We start from the raw sequence: 16,779 nt of genomic DNA on the forward strand, positions 1-16,779 counted from the left end.
GTTGCGACCACCAAGCATAAAATATTTACTGTCTGGCTCTTTACAGAAAAAGTTTATCTGGCCTAGTGTAACCTATCAATTAAAAAAAAAAAAAAAACAGCTTCTTGGAGGAAGAATTCACATACTGTGCAGTTCTCCCATATAGTATACAATTCAATGGGTTTTAGTATATTCACAGATATGTGCAACTATCACCTCAGTCAATTTGAAAACATTTTTGTCACCTCAAAAATAAACCACATACACATTAGCTATTGTTCTCTCCCCTCATTTCCCCCAGCCCTAAGCAACCACGCATGTACTTTCTCTTTCTGTAATTTGCCTATTATGGACATTTCATGTAAATACAGTCATATAATATGTGGTCCATTGTAACTGGCTTTTTTCACTTAGCGTGTTTTCAAGGTGCATTCATGTTGTATCAGTACTGCCTGTACATGTTCATGTATATATATCTGTATTTTATTTCTTTTCATGGCCAAATAATATTCTATTGCATGGACATACCAGTTTTGTTTAGCCATTCATCAATTTATAGACATCTGGTTTGTTTCACCTTTTGGCTATTATGAATACTGCTGCTATAGACATGTGTAAGTTTTTGTGTGGACATGTGTTTTATGTTTTGTTTGGATGTATACTTTTATTTCTCTTGGGTACATACATATGAATAGAATTGCTGGGTCATATGGTAACTGTGTTTACCTGTTTTAGGAACTGCCAGAGTATTTTCCATATAAAAATGGTTCAAGTGGCTAAACCATTTTTACATTCCTGCCAGCAGTGTGTGAGGGATCTGATCTCTCCACATGCTCATCAACACTTGTTATTGTCTGACTTTTTGATTATAGTCATCCTAGTGGGTGTGAAGTCTGTCTCTTATACACATCTAGATGTGTATAAGAACACACACACACACAGTGTATATATATTTTGTATTGATCTTCTTTAGAGAAATATTTTCTCAGATCCCTTGCTCATTTATTTTTTTTATTAGTTTTAAAAATTTCCATCTTAATTTTATATTCATGGGGTACATGTGCAGGTTTGTTACAAGGGTATATTGCATGATACTGAGGTTTGGGCTTCTATTGATTTTCTTATGCAGATAGTGACCGTAGCATCCAATGGGAATTTTTTCAGTCCTTCTCCCCATCCCCACTCCTTTTGGAGACCCCAGTATCTGTTGTTCACATCTTTGTGTTTATGTGTACCCAAGATTTAGCTCCCACTTGTAAGTGAGAACATACAATATCTGGTTTTCTGTGTCTGCACTAATTCACTTAAGATAATGGCATCCGGCTGCATTCATGTTGCTGCAAAGGATTTTCATTGCTTTTCATGGTCAATATGTACCACATTTTCTTTCTTGTTTTTTTTTTTTTTTTTTGAGTCAGAGTCTTGCTCTTAACCCAGGCTGGAGTGCAGTGGCATGATTCTGGCTCATTGCAGCCTCGGTCTCCTGGGTTCAAGTTATCCTCCCACCTCAGCTTCTGAGTAGCTGGACCTACAGGCATGCACCACTGCCTGGCTAATTTCTTTGTACTGTTTTGTGGATACAGGGTTTTGCCATGTTGCCCAGGCTGGTCTTGAACTCCTGGGCTCAAGCTCTCCTCCCACCTTGGCCTCCCAAAGTGCCTGGCCTGTACCACATTAATTAATGGCATCTAGGTTGATTTCATGTCTTTACTATTGTGAATAGTGCTGCAGTGAACATATAAGTGCACGTATCTTTTTAGTAGAATAATTTATTTTCCTTTGGGTATGTATACAGTAATGGAATTGCTGGATCGAATGGTAGTTCTATTTTTAGTACTCTTAGAAATCTCCAAACTGCTTTCCACAGTGGCTGGACTATTTACATTTCCATCAACTGTATATAAGTGTTCTCTTTTCTCTGCAGCCTTACCAACATCTTTTTTTAAAATTTTTTTATTTTTTTATTTTTTTAGTTTTTAATAATAACTTTGCGTCCTGGTACGGTGGCTCACGCCTGTAATCCCAGTGCTTTGGGTGGCAGGCGGATTGCTTGAAGCCAGGAGTTTGAGACCAGCTGGACCAATGTGGCAAAACTTGGTCTCTACAAAAAAATACAAAAATTAGCTAGGCATGGTGGTGTGTGCCTATAATCCCAGCTACTCAGGAGGCTGAGACATGAGAATGGCTTGAACCCAGGATGCGGGGGTTGCAGTGAGCTGAGATTGGGCCACTGCACTTTAGCCTGGGTGACAGAGTGAGACTCTGTCTCAAAAAATTTTTTTAAATAAAATTAAAAACCTTTGCTCATTTTTAAATTGGGTTGTCTTTTTGGTATTGAGTTGTTAAAGTTCTTTATATATTTTAGATACAAATCCCTTATGAGATATGTGATTTGAAAATATTTTCTCCCATTCTGTGGGTTGCTTTTTTACTTTCTTGATCATGTCCTTTGAAGCACAGAAGTTTTTAATTTTGATGAAGTCCAGTTTATTTATTTTTTTGCTGTTGTTGCTGCTCATGCTTTTGAGGTCATGTCTAAGAAACCATTGTCAAATCCAAGGTCGTGATGACTTACCCCTGTGTTTTCTTCTAAGAGTTTTAAAGGCATCTGAAGCTTAATGTGCACCAAGCTGGATTCTAAATATTATCTCATCCAAAACCTGCTGTATACACTGCCTTCCTCATCTCAGTTGAAGGCAAGTCCATTGTTTCAATTGCCTGGGCCAAAAATATTCTAAATAATTCATAATTTTGTCAACTCCACGTCTATTGGTAAATCCTGTGGGTTCTTCCTTTAAAATATATCCAAAATAGAATCATTTCTCACTATCATTCCACTGCAGGCACCAAGGCTCAGTAGTCTCTGAGCAGATAGCCTTATCTACATTTACTCTCAGTGTAGCAGCTAGAGAGCTTTTTCGAAAAACAAAACAAAACAAAACAAAAAAACGTAAACCAGATCATTTTGCTCTGCTCAAAACTTGTGATAACTTCATTTTTTGTTTGATGTGAAAGCCACAGCCTCCACAAAAGTTAGCAAGGTCCTCTGTGATCTGGTCCCCACTTATTCTGATCTCCTCTCTGACTTATATTCCCCTTGTGACTCACTGTAGCCACACTCTTTGATGTTCCTTCATACTCTTTTGTATCCCTGCTTTAGGGCCTTGGTTCTAGCTCTTGCCCCTGCCTGGACTATCGTTTCCTTAGATATTTAGTTTATGCCCTCATATTTCCATATGAAATATACTTTGTGGCTGGGCATGATGGTTCACGCCTGTAATCCCAGCACTTTGGGAGGCCGAGGCAGGCAGATCACTTGAGGTCAGGAGTTTGAGACCAGCCCGGCCAACATGGTAAAACCCTGTCTCTACTAAAAATACAAAATTAGCCGGGCGTGGTGGCATATGCCTGTAGTCCCAGCTACTCGAGAGGCTGAGGCAGGAGAAATGCTTGAACCAAGGAGGTGGAGGTTGTGGTAAGCAGAGATTGTGCCACTGAACTCCAGCCTGGGCGATGGAGGGACACTCTGTCTCAAAAAAACAAAAAAAACACCAAAACTCCCCCAAAATATTCTTTGTCATTTGTCATACTTCATCTTATCAAAGAGACCTTTCTCAGACCACCCTATTTAATAATGAAATCTGCACCTCTACGTCATTCCTGGCACCTAGATCTTCATTATGAATCACTTTTTAAAATAATTTTTAAGAACTTATCATCTGGATTTTATTATTTAATCACTTATTGTTTTATTATTTATTGCCTGTAATATAAAGTTTATAAGGGAAAGGGATCTGTTTTTTCACTGCTATATCTCCAGTACCTAGAACAGTACCTGGCTCAGTGTTGGTACTTTTTTGTACAGATTCAAAGTACTATCTGGGGTCACTGACTAGCCTCAAGAGCTTCCTTTAGTATTTTTTTGTAAGGTGTGTCAGTTAGCAATGAATTTTCTCAGTGTTTTTTTAGTCCGGAATTGTCTTTATTTTTTACCTTCATTTTTTCACGAGAGTTTTGCCGGATATACAATTCTTGGTTGACATCCCCCTCACTTCAGTGAGCCCTTTGACTATGTTATCCCTTTGTCTTCTGGCATCCATTATTTTTGGTGAGAAGTTAACTGTTAATCTTACTGGGGTTCACATGTGTGTGATGAGTCATTTTTCTCTTGCTGCTTTCAAAGTTTTCTCACTGCTTTTGACTTTTAGCATTTTACTTAATGTGTCTATTTGTGGATCTCTTTGCATTTATCATATTTGGAGTTTATTAGATTTTCGTTATGGGTAGATTAATGTTTTTAAAAACACTTTGGGAGGTTTTTCAGCCATTATTTCTTTGAATATTTTTCCTTCTCCTTTTTCTTTCTTTCTTTTTCTTTTTTTTTTTTTTTTTTGAGACATAGTCTCACTCTGTCACCCAGGCTGGAGTACAGTGGCACAATCTAAGCTCACTCCAACCTCTTCCTCCTGGGTTCAAGCGATTCTCGTGTCTCAGCCCCCCCCAAGTAGCTGGGATCACAGGCATATACCACCACACCTACATTAGTAGAGATGTGGTTTTGCCATGTTGTCCAGGCTGGTCTTTAACTCCTGGCTTCAAGCAGTCCACCCACCTTGGCCTCTCACAGGTGTGAGTCTTCCTGCTCCTTTTTCTTTATCTTCCCTTTCTGCTATTCGTATTATACATACATCGGTGTGATTAATGGTGTTCTACATTTCTCTGAGGCTCAGTTCATTTTTCTTCATTCCTTTTTCTCTATGTTTTTAGGATTGTATAATCTGTTATCAGTCTCTCTGGAAGTGTGCTTATTCTTTCTTCTGCCAGTTCAGATCTACTATTTAGCCCCTCTCCTAATCTACTTCAGTTATTGTACTTTTCAACTCCAGAACATCCATTTGGTTCTTTTTTAAAACAATAATTTCTGTCTCTTTATTGACATTCTTTATTTAATGCAACATTGACATCATGCATTCCTTTACCTCTTTAAAGATCATGATTTTCTTTTTTTTTTTTTGTCTTTGGACATATTTATAATGGCTAATTTGTAGTCTTTTTCTGTTAAATCTGACATCTGGTCCCTCTTACTGAGAGTTTCTGTTGCCTCCTTTTTTTCTGGTATGTGGGTAACACTTTCCTGTTTCTTTGTTTTTTTTGTTTTGTTTTTTGTTTGTTTATTTGAAGCTGAACATTTTTGATAATATATTGTAGCAACTTTGGGTACTTGTCTGATTCCTCTGGGGCTTATGATTATTTGCTTGTTTATTTATTTAATGACTGGCTAGATTGTTTAAGTGGTTGATCCCCCTCCTCCCACAGTGTAAATCCTCTGATGTTGCTCCTTAGAGGACTTTGGTATGCCCACAGTCATATTTGGATGATAATGGTTTGGGCAGAACTTTGTCTCTTTCCCTGGCCACACCCAGCTTTTTGGGTTCACTAATTGCCATCTGATTGCTCTGCTCTTTTCAACAATGCCCTGAGGCATAAATTGCTTCCTAGACTAATCCAATTACATTAGGGTTCCTTTGAAGGGAAAGTTCCTGAGGTCATTGTTTGAAATTTGTTCTTTTTTGGTTTGTTTTTGGAGATAGAGTCCCAGTCTTTCACCCGGGCTAAAGTGCAGTGGCATGATGATGGCTCACTGCAGCCTCAAACTCCTGGACTCCATTGATCCTCCTACCTCAGCCTCATGAGTAATTGGGACCACAGGTGTGTGCCACTGCACCTGACTTTTTTTTTTTTTTTAAGTTCTGGTATATATGTGCAGGATGTGCAGGTGGCCTGGCTAATTTTTAAATTTTTTTGTAAAGATGGGGTCTCCCTATGTTGCCCAGGCTGGTGAAATTTGTTCTTACCCCAAGAGACTCCTCCCAGCTGTCTTTTTCCCTAGTTATCTCCAGCAAATTCTCTAGTCTACAGTTTAGCCTGTATCTCCAATGAATCTACTAATCTTTTCCTTTCACCACAACTTCTACTTTTTTGAGAGTATCCTACCCTTAGTCTTGAACTTCTCTACACTCTGTTGCAGATGAGGTCATTTGCCCTGGGAAGAGATTCAGAGCTCTTTGTTTTATAGCCTGCTTCCTCTGCCAGGCAAAATCTTTGAGTCATGGTTCTGGAGCTGGGGTCGGGGACAATGACATGCTTCTGAGTGACACCACCACTTTAGGAGCTGAGGACTTGGTGGAGGGGTGGCAGTAGCCTCAGGTCTTTTTGATTTGCTTCTCCCAGAGTGTAATAACAATCTTATGAGCCAGGGCAATGCCAGTTGTGGCTCCAGTATTCTCAGTGGCACTGCATCCAAGGTAAAGCTCCCGTCATATGAGTAGGGGTTAAACAGGACAAAAGAGGCCCACCTTTTAGCTGCACTCACTTACAACTCAGCCTCAGTAACATGTAGCTGGGGGAAGGATCAGAAATGCTAATATCCTGCTCAGAACATTCCAGGCAGCTAACCCTTCAACAGGGAGCTTGAGAGAGAAGGTCTATGTTTTTAGCTGCCTCAGCGTGGAGTGGAGTTTCTGTGTCCTTGAGTTGGGAGAGGCAAGGCAGGGAACAGGTTAAATATCGTGGACTCTCGCTGTTCTTAGATTTTCTTGAGCATATGTTTCTTCATTGGCTGTGTGCCTTTAAGACCATTTCCAGAAACTTTAAATGGTTGCTTTTGAAAAATAAGTTTCACTAGTTTTACTGGAGAGTGGGTCTGTGGAGCTTCTCATGCTGTCAAACTAGAAGTCCCTTCTAACCCATCAATTTTGTAACTGTCCTTTCTCATAATGCATTTTCTCCAGTGCTGTGCATTCATCCTATATAAATGTGGCAGTATTGACCCCAATTAAGAAGATAACCTCTTCCCTTTGGGGAAATATTTTCTAATTAGTGATCTATTTCTGTCCTCCTTTCATAAAACAAAGGTTCCCCAGACAGTAGTCCTTGGCTAGCTTGGATACTTTGGTTCTGACAGTTTGTAAGACTGGAGATGTTAGAGTTTCCCTGTATTTGCCATTCTGACCAGGTACCTGGCAAGCTGAAACTTTTAATGCTGCCTCTAGGATTTGACCTGTGTCATGTGCCCAGTGTTTTAGTGAAGCATCAATGATGATTCCATGACAAACACTGAGCTTTCTCATTGACCTCAGAGGGATTCTCTGTATCTGTGTATGTGCCAGGTGCTGGCAATAAAGGAGTAAAAGGAAAGGTAATGTTGCTGCCTTTGAAGAAGTTCCCCTAGTGGTGGAGATAGCCATAAAACAGATAAGGACACTATAATTTATTAAGTGGATACGGTGAGGCACAATGGCTTGCACTTGTAGTACCAGCTACTTGGGAGGCTGAGGTGGGAGAATTTCTTGAGCCCAGAATTCAAGACCAGCCTTAGCAATATATCAAAACCCTGTCTGTAAAAAAAAAAATAAATAAAATTTTAAGAGTGAACACTGTGATACAGTTGCAGAAGAGGATGCCCTAAGTCAGCTTTTCCCATGTTACAGTCACTGACACATAATCTGGATCTCAACAGATGACTAGGAGTGATAAGGAGAATGTTTTAAGTGAGGGAATAGCATGTACAAAGATATTGTACTGGTAAAAAACCTGGTACTTTCAGAGAGTTTTAAGTAATTCATTATCATTGGGAATTGGGAATTCATTATCATTGGGAATGGGAGGAAATGGCAATTGATGCTTTGAGGAAGGCCAGCCCATAGAGGAGGGAGGGTCTTGCATAAAGTTGTAAAGTTTTGATTTTAAATGGAGTTAAAGCTTTAAAAGCTTTCAAAGAATCATAGAGTAGAACAGGAAGGACCTTAGAGGTTAGTAGACTACAATGTCTTGTCTTTACTGTCTCCATTTCTGACCTCTTGACACATGGACTTTATATAGCAAGCACTTAGAAAATATTCATTTTCTATCCCCTCTGTAGGTCTTCCTTACATATGAGGGATCATGCATCACTGTAATAGTGGGCCCTAGGATTGTACATTCTTAGTATCTTTAATCCTTCTTAAAACATATTACATACACACACACACACACACACACACACACACACACAGACAGGAGAGCTTATTTTTGTGCCAGGCACTATTCTAAGGTATTTAGTTGAATTTACTCATTTATGCTTCCCTCAACATGAGGGTTGTTAGGTTTTTGTGCTACTATCTTCATTTTACAAATGATGCAAGTTACACACTGAAACTAAGTAGTGGAACGAGGATTCAAACCCAGGCAATGGGGTCTAGAATCAAACTCTAAAGTATCATGCTACGTTGAATCCAAGCTAGTGTAACTCTCTGGCTCCTGGCTAAATATCTTTGTTTTAGATAGGCTGACAATTTGGGGACCTTTTTCTTTCTTCTATTCAATAGACAATTATGTCTTGACTAGCTATTGTAAGCTAAGCTGTCTGCTACATGTTACAGGACAAACTCCAGAGACACTCCTTTAGTTATTTAATAACCACACACCCTGCTCTGTGCCAGGCCCTAGGCTTGGAGATGGGTTTATGGAGCTAAATTAATTATTCATTTATGTATTGCAGAAAATTTGCAAGATGCTGGGTGAAGAATAAATGATAAATAAAATATAGTCTCTATTTTTGAGTTGCTTAGGGAGAGTAAGAGGGGGATAATTAAATAGTAATCATAGAATATTGGGATAAGTACTGTCATTGATGTATATATACCCTGAGAACTATGGGAACAAATAGGATAGGGCAATGAACTCACATGGGAGAGATCTAGAAAACTTCACAGAAGGCAGTGACTTTTTCTTTAATAGACAAAGAGTGGGAGAAAGCATTTTAAATGGAGCACCTTGTGCAGAATCTTGGGGGTATAAAAGATCATGGTTTGGTCAAGGAGCAGGAAATGGCTTGATGTGTCTAGAGCAGGCAACTTTTTCTGTAAAGGATTAGATAGTAATTATTTTAGACTTTGATAGCCATAGAGTCTCTGTTACAAATACTCAACTCTGCCTTTGTAGCATGAAAGCAGCCACAGAAAATATACATCAGTGCATGAGCCTGGCTATGTTTCAGTAAAACTTTATGAAAACTGGCTGGGCATGGTGGCTTATGCCTGTAATCCCATCACTTTGGGAAGCTAAGGCAGGAGGATTGCTTGAGTCTATGAGTTTAAGACCAGCCTGGACAATATGGTAAGACTCTGTCTCTACAAAAAATAAAGAAAGAATTAGCCCCTGTGCTTGTAGTCCAAGCTACTCGGGAGGCTGAGGCAGGAGGATTGTTTAAGCCCAGGAGGCTGCAGTGAGCCATGTTCACGCCACTGCACTTCAGCATGGGCAATAGAGGGAGACTCAGTTTCAAAACCAACAAACAGCAAACTGGATTTGGCTTATGGACATAGTTTTCTGACCAATATCTGGTGTGTAAGGTGTCTGGTAGGGAGGGAGAGTGGCCAGGAAGGTCCCTAGGAAGTTAATATTGTAAAAGGCCTTGAATGTCAGGCCAAGAAGCTAAGGCTTTATCTTGTAGGTAATGGGGAGCCATGAGATGTTAAGTAAGGGAATTGGGATAGATATTTACTTTAAGATCATTCTGGTGTCCAATATGGTAGATAGACTGACAGAAAAGAGACTAGATGTACAAAGATAAGTGAGAAATGACTGCCCTATCCCTGCCCATGAGCAACAACTTCTGATCTCAGTGGAGACAGATATTTCACCCATGAAACATCCATGTCCTAGAACTCTGTAAATGACATTTAGAGCTATTGTACCTGAAATATGGTATGATTCCTTGCTAGATGTTCAAGAGGTGAATAAGAGTTGGTAAACTTTTCAGATCTGGAACATGTGACTTATGGGTTTGATATGGCTTGGTTCTCTGTACCCACCAAATCTCATGTTGAATTGTAATCCCCAGTGCTGGAGATGGGGCCTGGTAGGAGTGATTGGATTATCGGGGTGGTGTTCTCATGAATCATTTAGCACCATCCCCTCTTAGTGTTGTATAGTGAGTGAGTTCTCATGAGATCTGGTCCTTTAAAAGTGTGGTAGCACCTGCCCCCTCGCTCTCTCTTCCTCCTGCTCTGGCTGTGTAAAGTGTGTCTGTTTCCCTTTCACCTTCTGCCTTGATTGTAAGTTTCCCAAGGCCTCTCCAGAAGCAGAAGCTGCTATGCTTCCTGTACAGCCTGTGGAACTGTGAGCCAATTAAACCTCTTTTCCTTATAAATTACCCAGTCTCAGGTATTTCTTTTTTTCTTCCTTTTTTAATTTTTTTTTTGGTGGAGTCTCACACTGTCACCCAGGCTGGAGTACAGTGGCACAATCTCGGCTCACTGCAACCTCTGTTTCCTGTATTCAAGCGATTCTCTTGCCTCGGCCTCCCAGGTAGCTGGGACTACAGGCACAAGCCATGATGCCAGCTATTTTATATGTTTTTCGTAGAGATGGGGTTTCACCATGTTGGCCAGGCTGGTCTTGAATTCCTGACTTCAAGTGATCTGCCCACATCTGGCTCCCAAAGTGCTGGGATTACAGGTGTGAGCCACTGTGCCTGGCCACAGGTATTTCTTTATAGCAGTGTAAGAATGGACTAATGTAGGGTTCTAAATCTTGTGGGCTGGTGAGGAGGGGGGATTGGAGAGCAGCAGAGAAAGTGGGAATGGAGGTGGTACGATTTGGTTTGGGAAATGTGGAAGGTAAGTATTAGGGAACGAGGTTGGAAAGGGGAGGGAAGAGTTATTGATTCTAAGGAAGATCCCAGGAAAGCCATCCAGATTGCTGTACCCAAAGGTGTGCTGCTCTTCTTCTGGCTTTATGTCAGTGAATTCTGTTCTCTAGTGAATCAAGCTGGCTGGGCCTGTTTTGTATTATAGAGAGATGTCTCCCCTCTTCTCTGCTCCCACTCTCACTACTTCACTACTGCTTAACACTTGGGATGGGTTTATGCCTTGTGCCACCTCCTGGGAGATCAGTTTTCTGGGCGCATGGAACTAAATATACTCACTGACAGCTGGTGCCTTGGCTCTTTGGAGAGCTATTGAGCTGAATAGTTCTAGCCAATGCTACATTCTCCATGGTAAGGCAGGACTCTTGGGGAGCCTCCTTACGTCTTCCTGAGAGAAGAGCTGCTTGATCTAAGTGTGAAATAGTAAATCCCTTTAGTGGGATCCAAAAGCTGCCTCTTTAGCTTTGTTATTACCTTTTGTTACTTTTAAACTTTGTCTTAAATCAGACGTTAGCTATTAGCTGGATGTGGGACAGTGTTCAGAGTAAGATGTGGTAATGCCTACCTCAAGTATACTGGACATCAAAGTATATTTGATGTCAATATACTCAGTATTATATTCTTGGGTGCTATGCTTATGGCTGGGTAACTGGGAACTTCTGTTGGGAGTATATGGTTTGGCAGGGGAGATAGACATCTAATAAGACTGATAAAGGTATTCACAGGCATTATGGGAGCACAGAAGAGGCCACCTTTGATCAATAATCTTTTTCTGTTACTTTCCTCTCCTTATCTCACTCTCCTTCTAATAATAATCTCAATATCTGAATTGTGCTTTCAAACTCATAGTACTTTAGTGTACAATAGGAATTACAAACTATACCCCTGAGGGACCAGAGGGCATTGTAACTGAGTAATGTGGGCTGTGTAAATGCATATGCATAAGTCTGTGAATGGTGAGAGCTGTGGGAAAATGGAGAGCACACGCCTCTTCGGAAGGAATAGCTCTGGCTGATTGTTGCCATGTAGTTATGTAATCCAAGAGCAGTTCTAAGAGATAGGGGATTGAGGCCTCCATTAGCTCCTTTAGCACCAACTTCCCGACCTTTAAGATACCCCAAATTGTATAACATATATATATTCATACACATATATAATATAAATTATACATATATAAATATATTTTATATATAGTCATATGCCACATAAGGGCATTCAGTCAACAATGGGCCACATATACAATGTGGTTCCATAAGATTGTAATATCATATTTTACAATATCTTTTTTATGTTTAGATATGTTTAGATACACAAATACTACTGTATTACAACTCCCTAAAATATTCAGTACAGTAACATGTTGTATGGGTTTGTAGCCTAGGAGCAATAGGCTATTTCATATAACCTAGGTATGTAGTAGGCTATACACATCTAGCACACTCTATGATGTTGACACAATGATGCATTTCTTAGAATGTATCCCCATCATATGTCATAAGTGAGACGACAATTTTACCAGAGGCTAATTGATATAAACAAGAGTTAAGTTCCTATGTCATATTTCTGGTCACAAAAACATCACCAAACTTACAAATAAAGACCAAAACACTTACAATATGAAACACTGAAATAAATGTGAGCTATATGTACATTTAAGAAAGATTAATAAAAACAAGTAAGATAATTATTTACCTACTTATTTCAGTGCATGGTTAGAGTGTCCAGAGCTTATCCTAGCAGCTCAGGGTGCAAGGTGGGCACCGACTCTGGATAGGACACCATTCCATTGCAGAGCATACCCACACACACACCCACACTCACTCAGGCTAGGACCATGGAGACATGCCAATTCACCTAAAATGCACATGTTTGGGACGTGGGAGGAAATCAGAGAACACAGAGAAAACCTATGCACACATGGGGAGAGCATGGAAACTTCACACAGACAGTAGCCCCAGCTGGGAATTGATTTATTTTTTTCATCAACATTATAAAGAAATGACTTGAAATAAAGGAGGAGCTGCTTTATTTCAAATAAATTGAGGAGCTGCTGTATATATTTATTCTTTGATATGGACAATTGATTTTTTCCTTAGGTTTAAGTAAAAGTTAATAAAAACATCTTCATAAAAAGTTGCATTTTAATATTAATTTGTGGCCGGGTGTGGTGGCTCATGCCTGTAATCCCAGCACTTTGGGAGGCCGAGGCAGGCAGATCACTTGAGATCAGGAGTTCAAGACCTGCCTGGCCAACATGGTGAAACCCTGCTTCCACTAAAAACACAAAAATTAGCATGATGGTGGGTGCCTGTAATCCCAGCTACTCAGGAGGCTGAGGCAGAAGAATTGCTTGAACCCGGGGGTCAGAGTTTACAGTGAGCTGAGATCATGCCACTGTACTCCAGCTCGGGTGGACAGAGTGAGACTCCATCTCAAAATAATAATAATAATAAAATTAATTTGTAATGAACAATCTTCATAAAAAGTGTGCTTGCTATGCAAATGCAACTTCATGACAAGTCCCTTAGCTATCACTCTCCTTTTCCAATTAAATTGTTAGTCCTTAAGCCACTCCTGTATAAAATTCTAAAGTCATTGGAGCTTACTGTGGCTAGACATTTTTATTTTTTATTTTTTTGAGACAGGGTCTTGCTCTGTTTCCCAGGCTGGAGTGTAGTGGTATGATCATGGCTCACTGCAGCCTTAACCTCTTGGGTTCAAGTAATCCTCCCACCTCAGCCTCCCAAGTAGTTGGGACCACAAGCGCACACCACCACATGTGGCTAATTTTAAAATTTTTTGTAGAGATGGGGTTTCACTATGTTGCCCACACTAGTCTTGAACTGCTGGGCTCAAGCAATTTTCTCCCACCTCGGCCTCCCAAAGTGCTAGGATTTAAGGCATGAGCCATGGAGCCCAACCTCTTTTGATTTGTTTAAAAGATAGCCTGAGAAGGTGGACTTTTAATGAAATTTTCTGATTTTTTTTTTTTTTTTTTTAGACAGAGTCTGGCCTTGTCATCCAGGCTGGAGTGCAATGGCATGATCTTGCCTCACTGCAACCTCCGCCTTCCAGGTTTAAGCAATTGTCCTGCCTCAGCCTCCCAAGTAGCTGGGATTGCAGGCATGCGCCACCCTGCCCAGCTAATTTTTGTATTTTTAGTGGAGACAGGGTTTCACCATGTTGACCTGGCTGGTCTCAAACTCCTGACCTCAGGTGATCCACCTGCCTCAGCCTCCCAATGTGCTGGGATTACAGGCATGAGCCACTGCGCCTGGCCAAAATTTTCTGATTTTTAAATTTAGGTTCAGCTGGTTAAAATGCTGTTTAAAGTGCAGGCCAGTAAAAGACACATGCAAAGGCAATTTATGACTTCTGCAAACATGTCTCATTTAATCCTTACTATACCCGAATGAGGGGCATTATTAACCCTAATTTTGAGAGGAAAATAGGCTCAGAAAGGCAAAGTAGCTTGCCCAAAAGTCACACCGCAAGTAAGTAGCCAGTTTCTATGGGTTCTGCCTTTCTTTCTTTTTTTTAAAAAAATTATTATTATATACTTGAAGTTCTAGGGTACATGTGCACAATGTGCAGGTTTGTTACATAGGTATACATGTGCCATGTTGGTTTACTGCACCCATCAACTTGTCATTTACATTAGGTATTTCTTCTAATGCTATCCCTCCCCCAGCCCCCTACCCTCCAGCAGGCCCCGGTGTATGATGCTCCCCTCCCTGTGTCCATATATTCTCATTGTTTAACTCCCACTTATAAGTGAGAACATGTGGTGTTTGGTTTTCTGTCCTTGCAATATTTTACTGAGAATGATGGTTTCCAACTTCATCCAAGTCCCTGCAAAGGATATGAACTCATCCTTTTTTATGGCTGCATAGTATTCCATGGTGTATACGTGCCACATTTTCTTTATCCAGTCTATCATTGATGGACATTTGGGTTGGTTCCAAGTCTTTGCTATTGTGAATAGTGCCACAATAAACATATGTGTGCATGTGTCTATAGTAGCATGATTTATAATCCTTTGGGTATATACCCAGTAATGGGATTGCTGGGTCAAGTGGTATTTCTAGTTCTAGATCCTTGAGGAATCGCCACACTGTCTTCCACAATGGTTGAACTAATTTACACTCCCACCAACAGTGTAAAAGCGTTCCTATTTCTCCACATCCTGTCCAGCGTCTGTTGTTTCCTGACTTTTTAATGATCACCATTCTAACTGGCGTGAGATGGTATCTCATTGTGGTTTTGATTTGCATTTCTCTGATGGCGAGTGATGATGAGCATTTTTTTATGTGTCTGTTGGCTGCATAAATGTCTTCTTTTGAGAAGTGTCTGTTCATATCCTTTGCCTACTTTTTGATGGGGTTGTTTTTTTGTTGTAAATTTGTTTAAGTTCTTTGTAGATTCTGGATATTAGCCCTTTGTCAGATGGATAGATTGCAAAAATTTTCTCCCATTCTATAGGTTGCTTGTTCATTCTGCTGATAGTCTCTTTTGCTGTGCAGAAGCTCTTTAGTTTAATTAGATCCCATTTGTCTATTTTGGCTTTCGTTGCCATTGCTTTTGGTGCGTAAGTCATGAAATCTTTGCCCATGCCTATGTCCTGAATGGTTTGCCTAGGTTTTCTTCTAGGGTTTTTATGGTTTTAGGTCTGACACTTAAGTCTTTAATCCATCTTCAGTTAATTTTTCTATAAGGAGTAAGGAAGGGATCCAGTTTCAGCTTTCTACATATGGCTAGCCAGTTTTCCCAGCTCCATTTATTAAATAGGGAATCCCTTCTCCATTGCTTGTTCTTGTCAGATTTGTCAAAGATTAGGTGGTTGTAGATGTGTGATGTTATTTCTGAGGCCTCTGTTCTGTACCATTGGTCTATATCTCTGTTTTGGTGCCAGTACCATGCTGTTTTGGTTACCGTAGCCTTGTAGTATAGTTTGAAGTCAGGTAGTGTGATGCCTCCAGCTTTGTTCTTTTGGCTTAGGATTGTCTTGGCTATGTGGGCTCTTTTTTGGTTCCATATGAACTTTAAAGTAGTTAAGTCAGTGGTAGTTTGATGGGGATAGCATTGAATCTATAAATTACCTTGGGCAGTGTGGCCATTTTCATGATATTGATTCTTCCTATCCATGAACATGGAATGTTCTTCTCTTTGTTTGTGTTCTCTTTTATTTCATTAAGCAGTGATTTGTAGTTCTCCTTGAAGACGTCCTTCACATCCCTTGTAAGTTGGATTCCTAGGTATTTTATTCTCTTTGTAGTAATTGTGAATGAGAGTTCAATCATGATTGGCTCTCTGCTTGTCTGTTCTTGGTGTATAGGAATGCTTGTGATTTTTGCACATTGATTGTGTACCCTGAGACTTTGCTGAAGTTGCTTATCAGTTTAAGGAGATTTTGGGCTGAGACGTTGGAGTTTTCTAAATATACAGTCATGTCATCTGCAAACAGAGACAATTTGACTTCCTCTTTTCCTAGTTGAATACCCTTAATTTCTTTCTTTTGCCTGATTGCCCTGTCCAGAACTTCCAATACTGTGTTGAATAGGAGTGGTGAGAGAGGGCATCCTTGTCTTGTGCTGATTTTCAAAGGGAATGCTTCCAGTTTTTGCCCATTCAGTATGATATTGGCTGTGGGTTTGTCATAAATAGCTCTTACTATTTTGAGATATGTTCCTTTGATACCTAGTTTATTGAGAGTTTTTAGCATGAAAGGCTGTTGAATTTTGTCAAAGGCTTTTTCTGCATCTACTGAGATAATCGTGTGACTTTTGTCGTTGGTTCTGTTTATGTGATGGATTACGTTTATTGATCTGTGTATGTTGAACCAGCCTTGCATCTCAGGGATGAAGCCAGCTTGATCGTGGTGGGTAAGCTTTTTGATGCGCGGCTGGATTTGGTTTGCCAGTATTTCACTGAGGATTTTCACATTGACGTTATCAGGGATACTGGCCTAAAATACTCTTTTCTTGTTGTGCCTCTGCCAGGCTTTGGTATCAGGATGATGCTGGCCTCATAAAATGAGATAGGGAGGATTCCTTCTTTTTCTATTGTTTGGAATAGTTTCAGAAGGAATGGTACCAGCTCCTCTTTGTACC

General features: G+C 40.1%; 1 protein-coding gene across 3 annotated transcripts in view; it reads left to right on the forward strand.

Moving 5' to 3' along the window:
* STIM1 (stromal interaction molecule 1) overlaps window positions 1-16,779 on the forward strand; it is a 240,585-nt gene that overhangs the window by 143,336 nt on the left and 80,470 nt on the right. The window lies entirely within an intron of this gene.

The sequence above is a fragment of the Mandrillus leucophaeus genome, unplaced genomic scaffold (genome assembly GCF_000951045.1).
Source record: "Mandrillus leucophaeus isolate KB7577 unplaced genomic scaffold, Mleu.le_1.0 Scaffold432, whole genome shotgun sequence".
NCBI lineage: Eukaryota > Metazoa > Chordata > Mammalia > Primates > Cercopithecidae > Mandrillus > Mandrillus leucophaeus.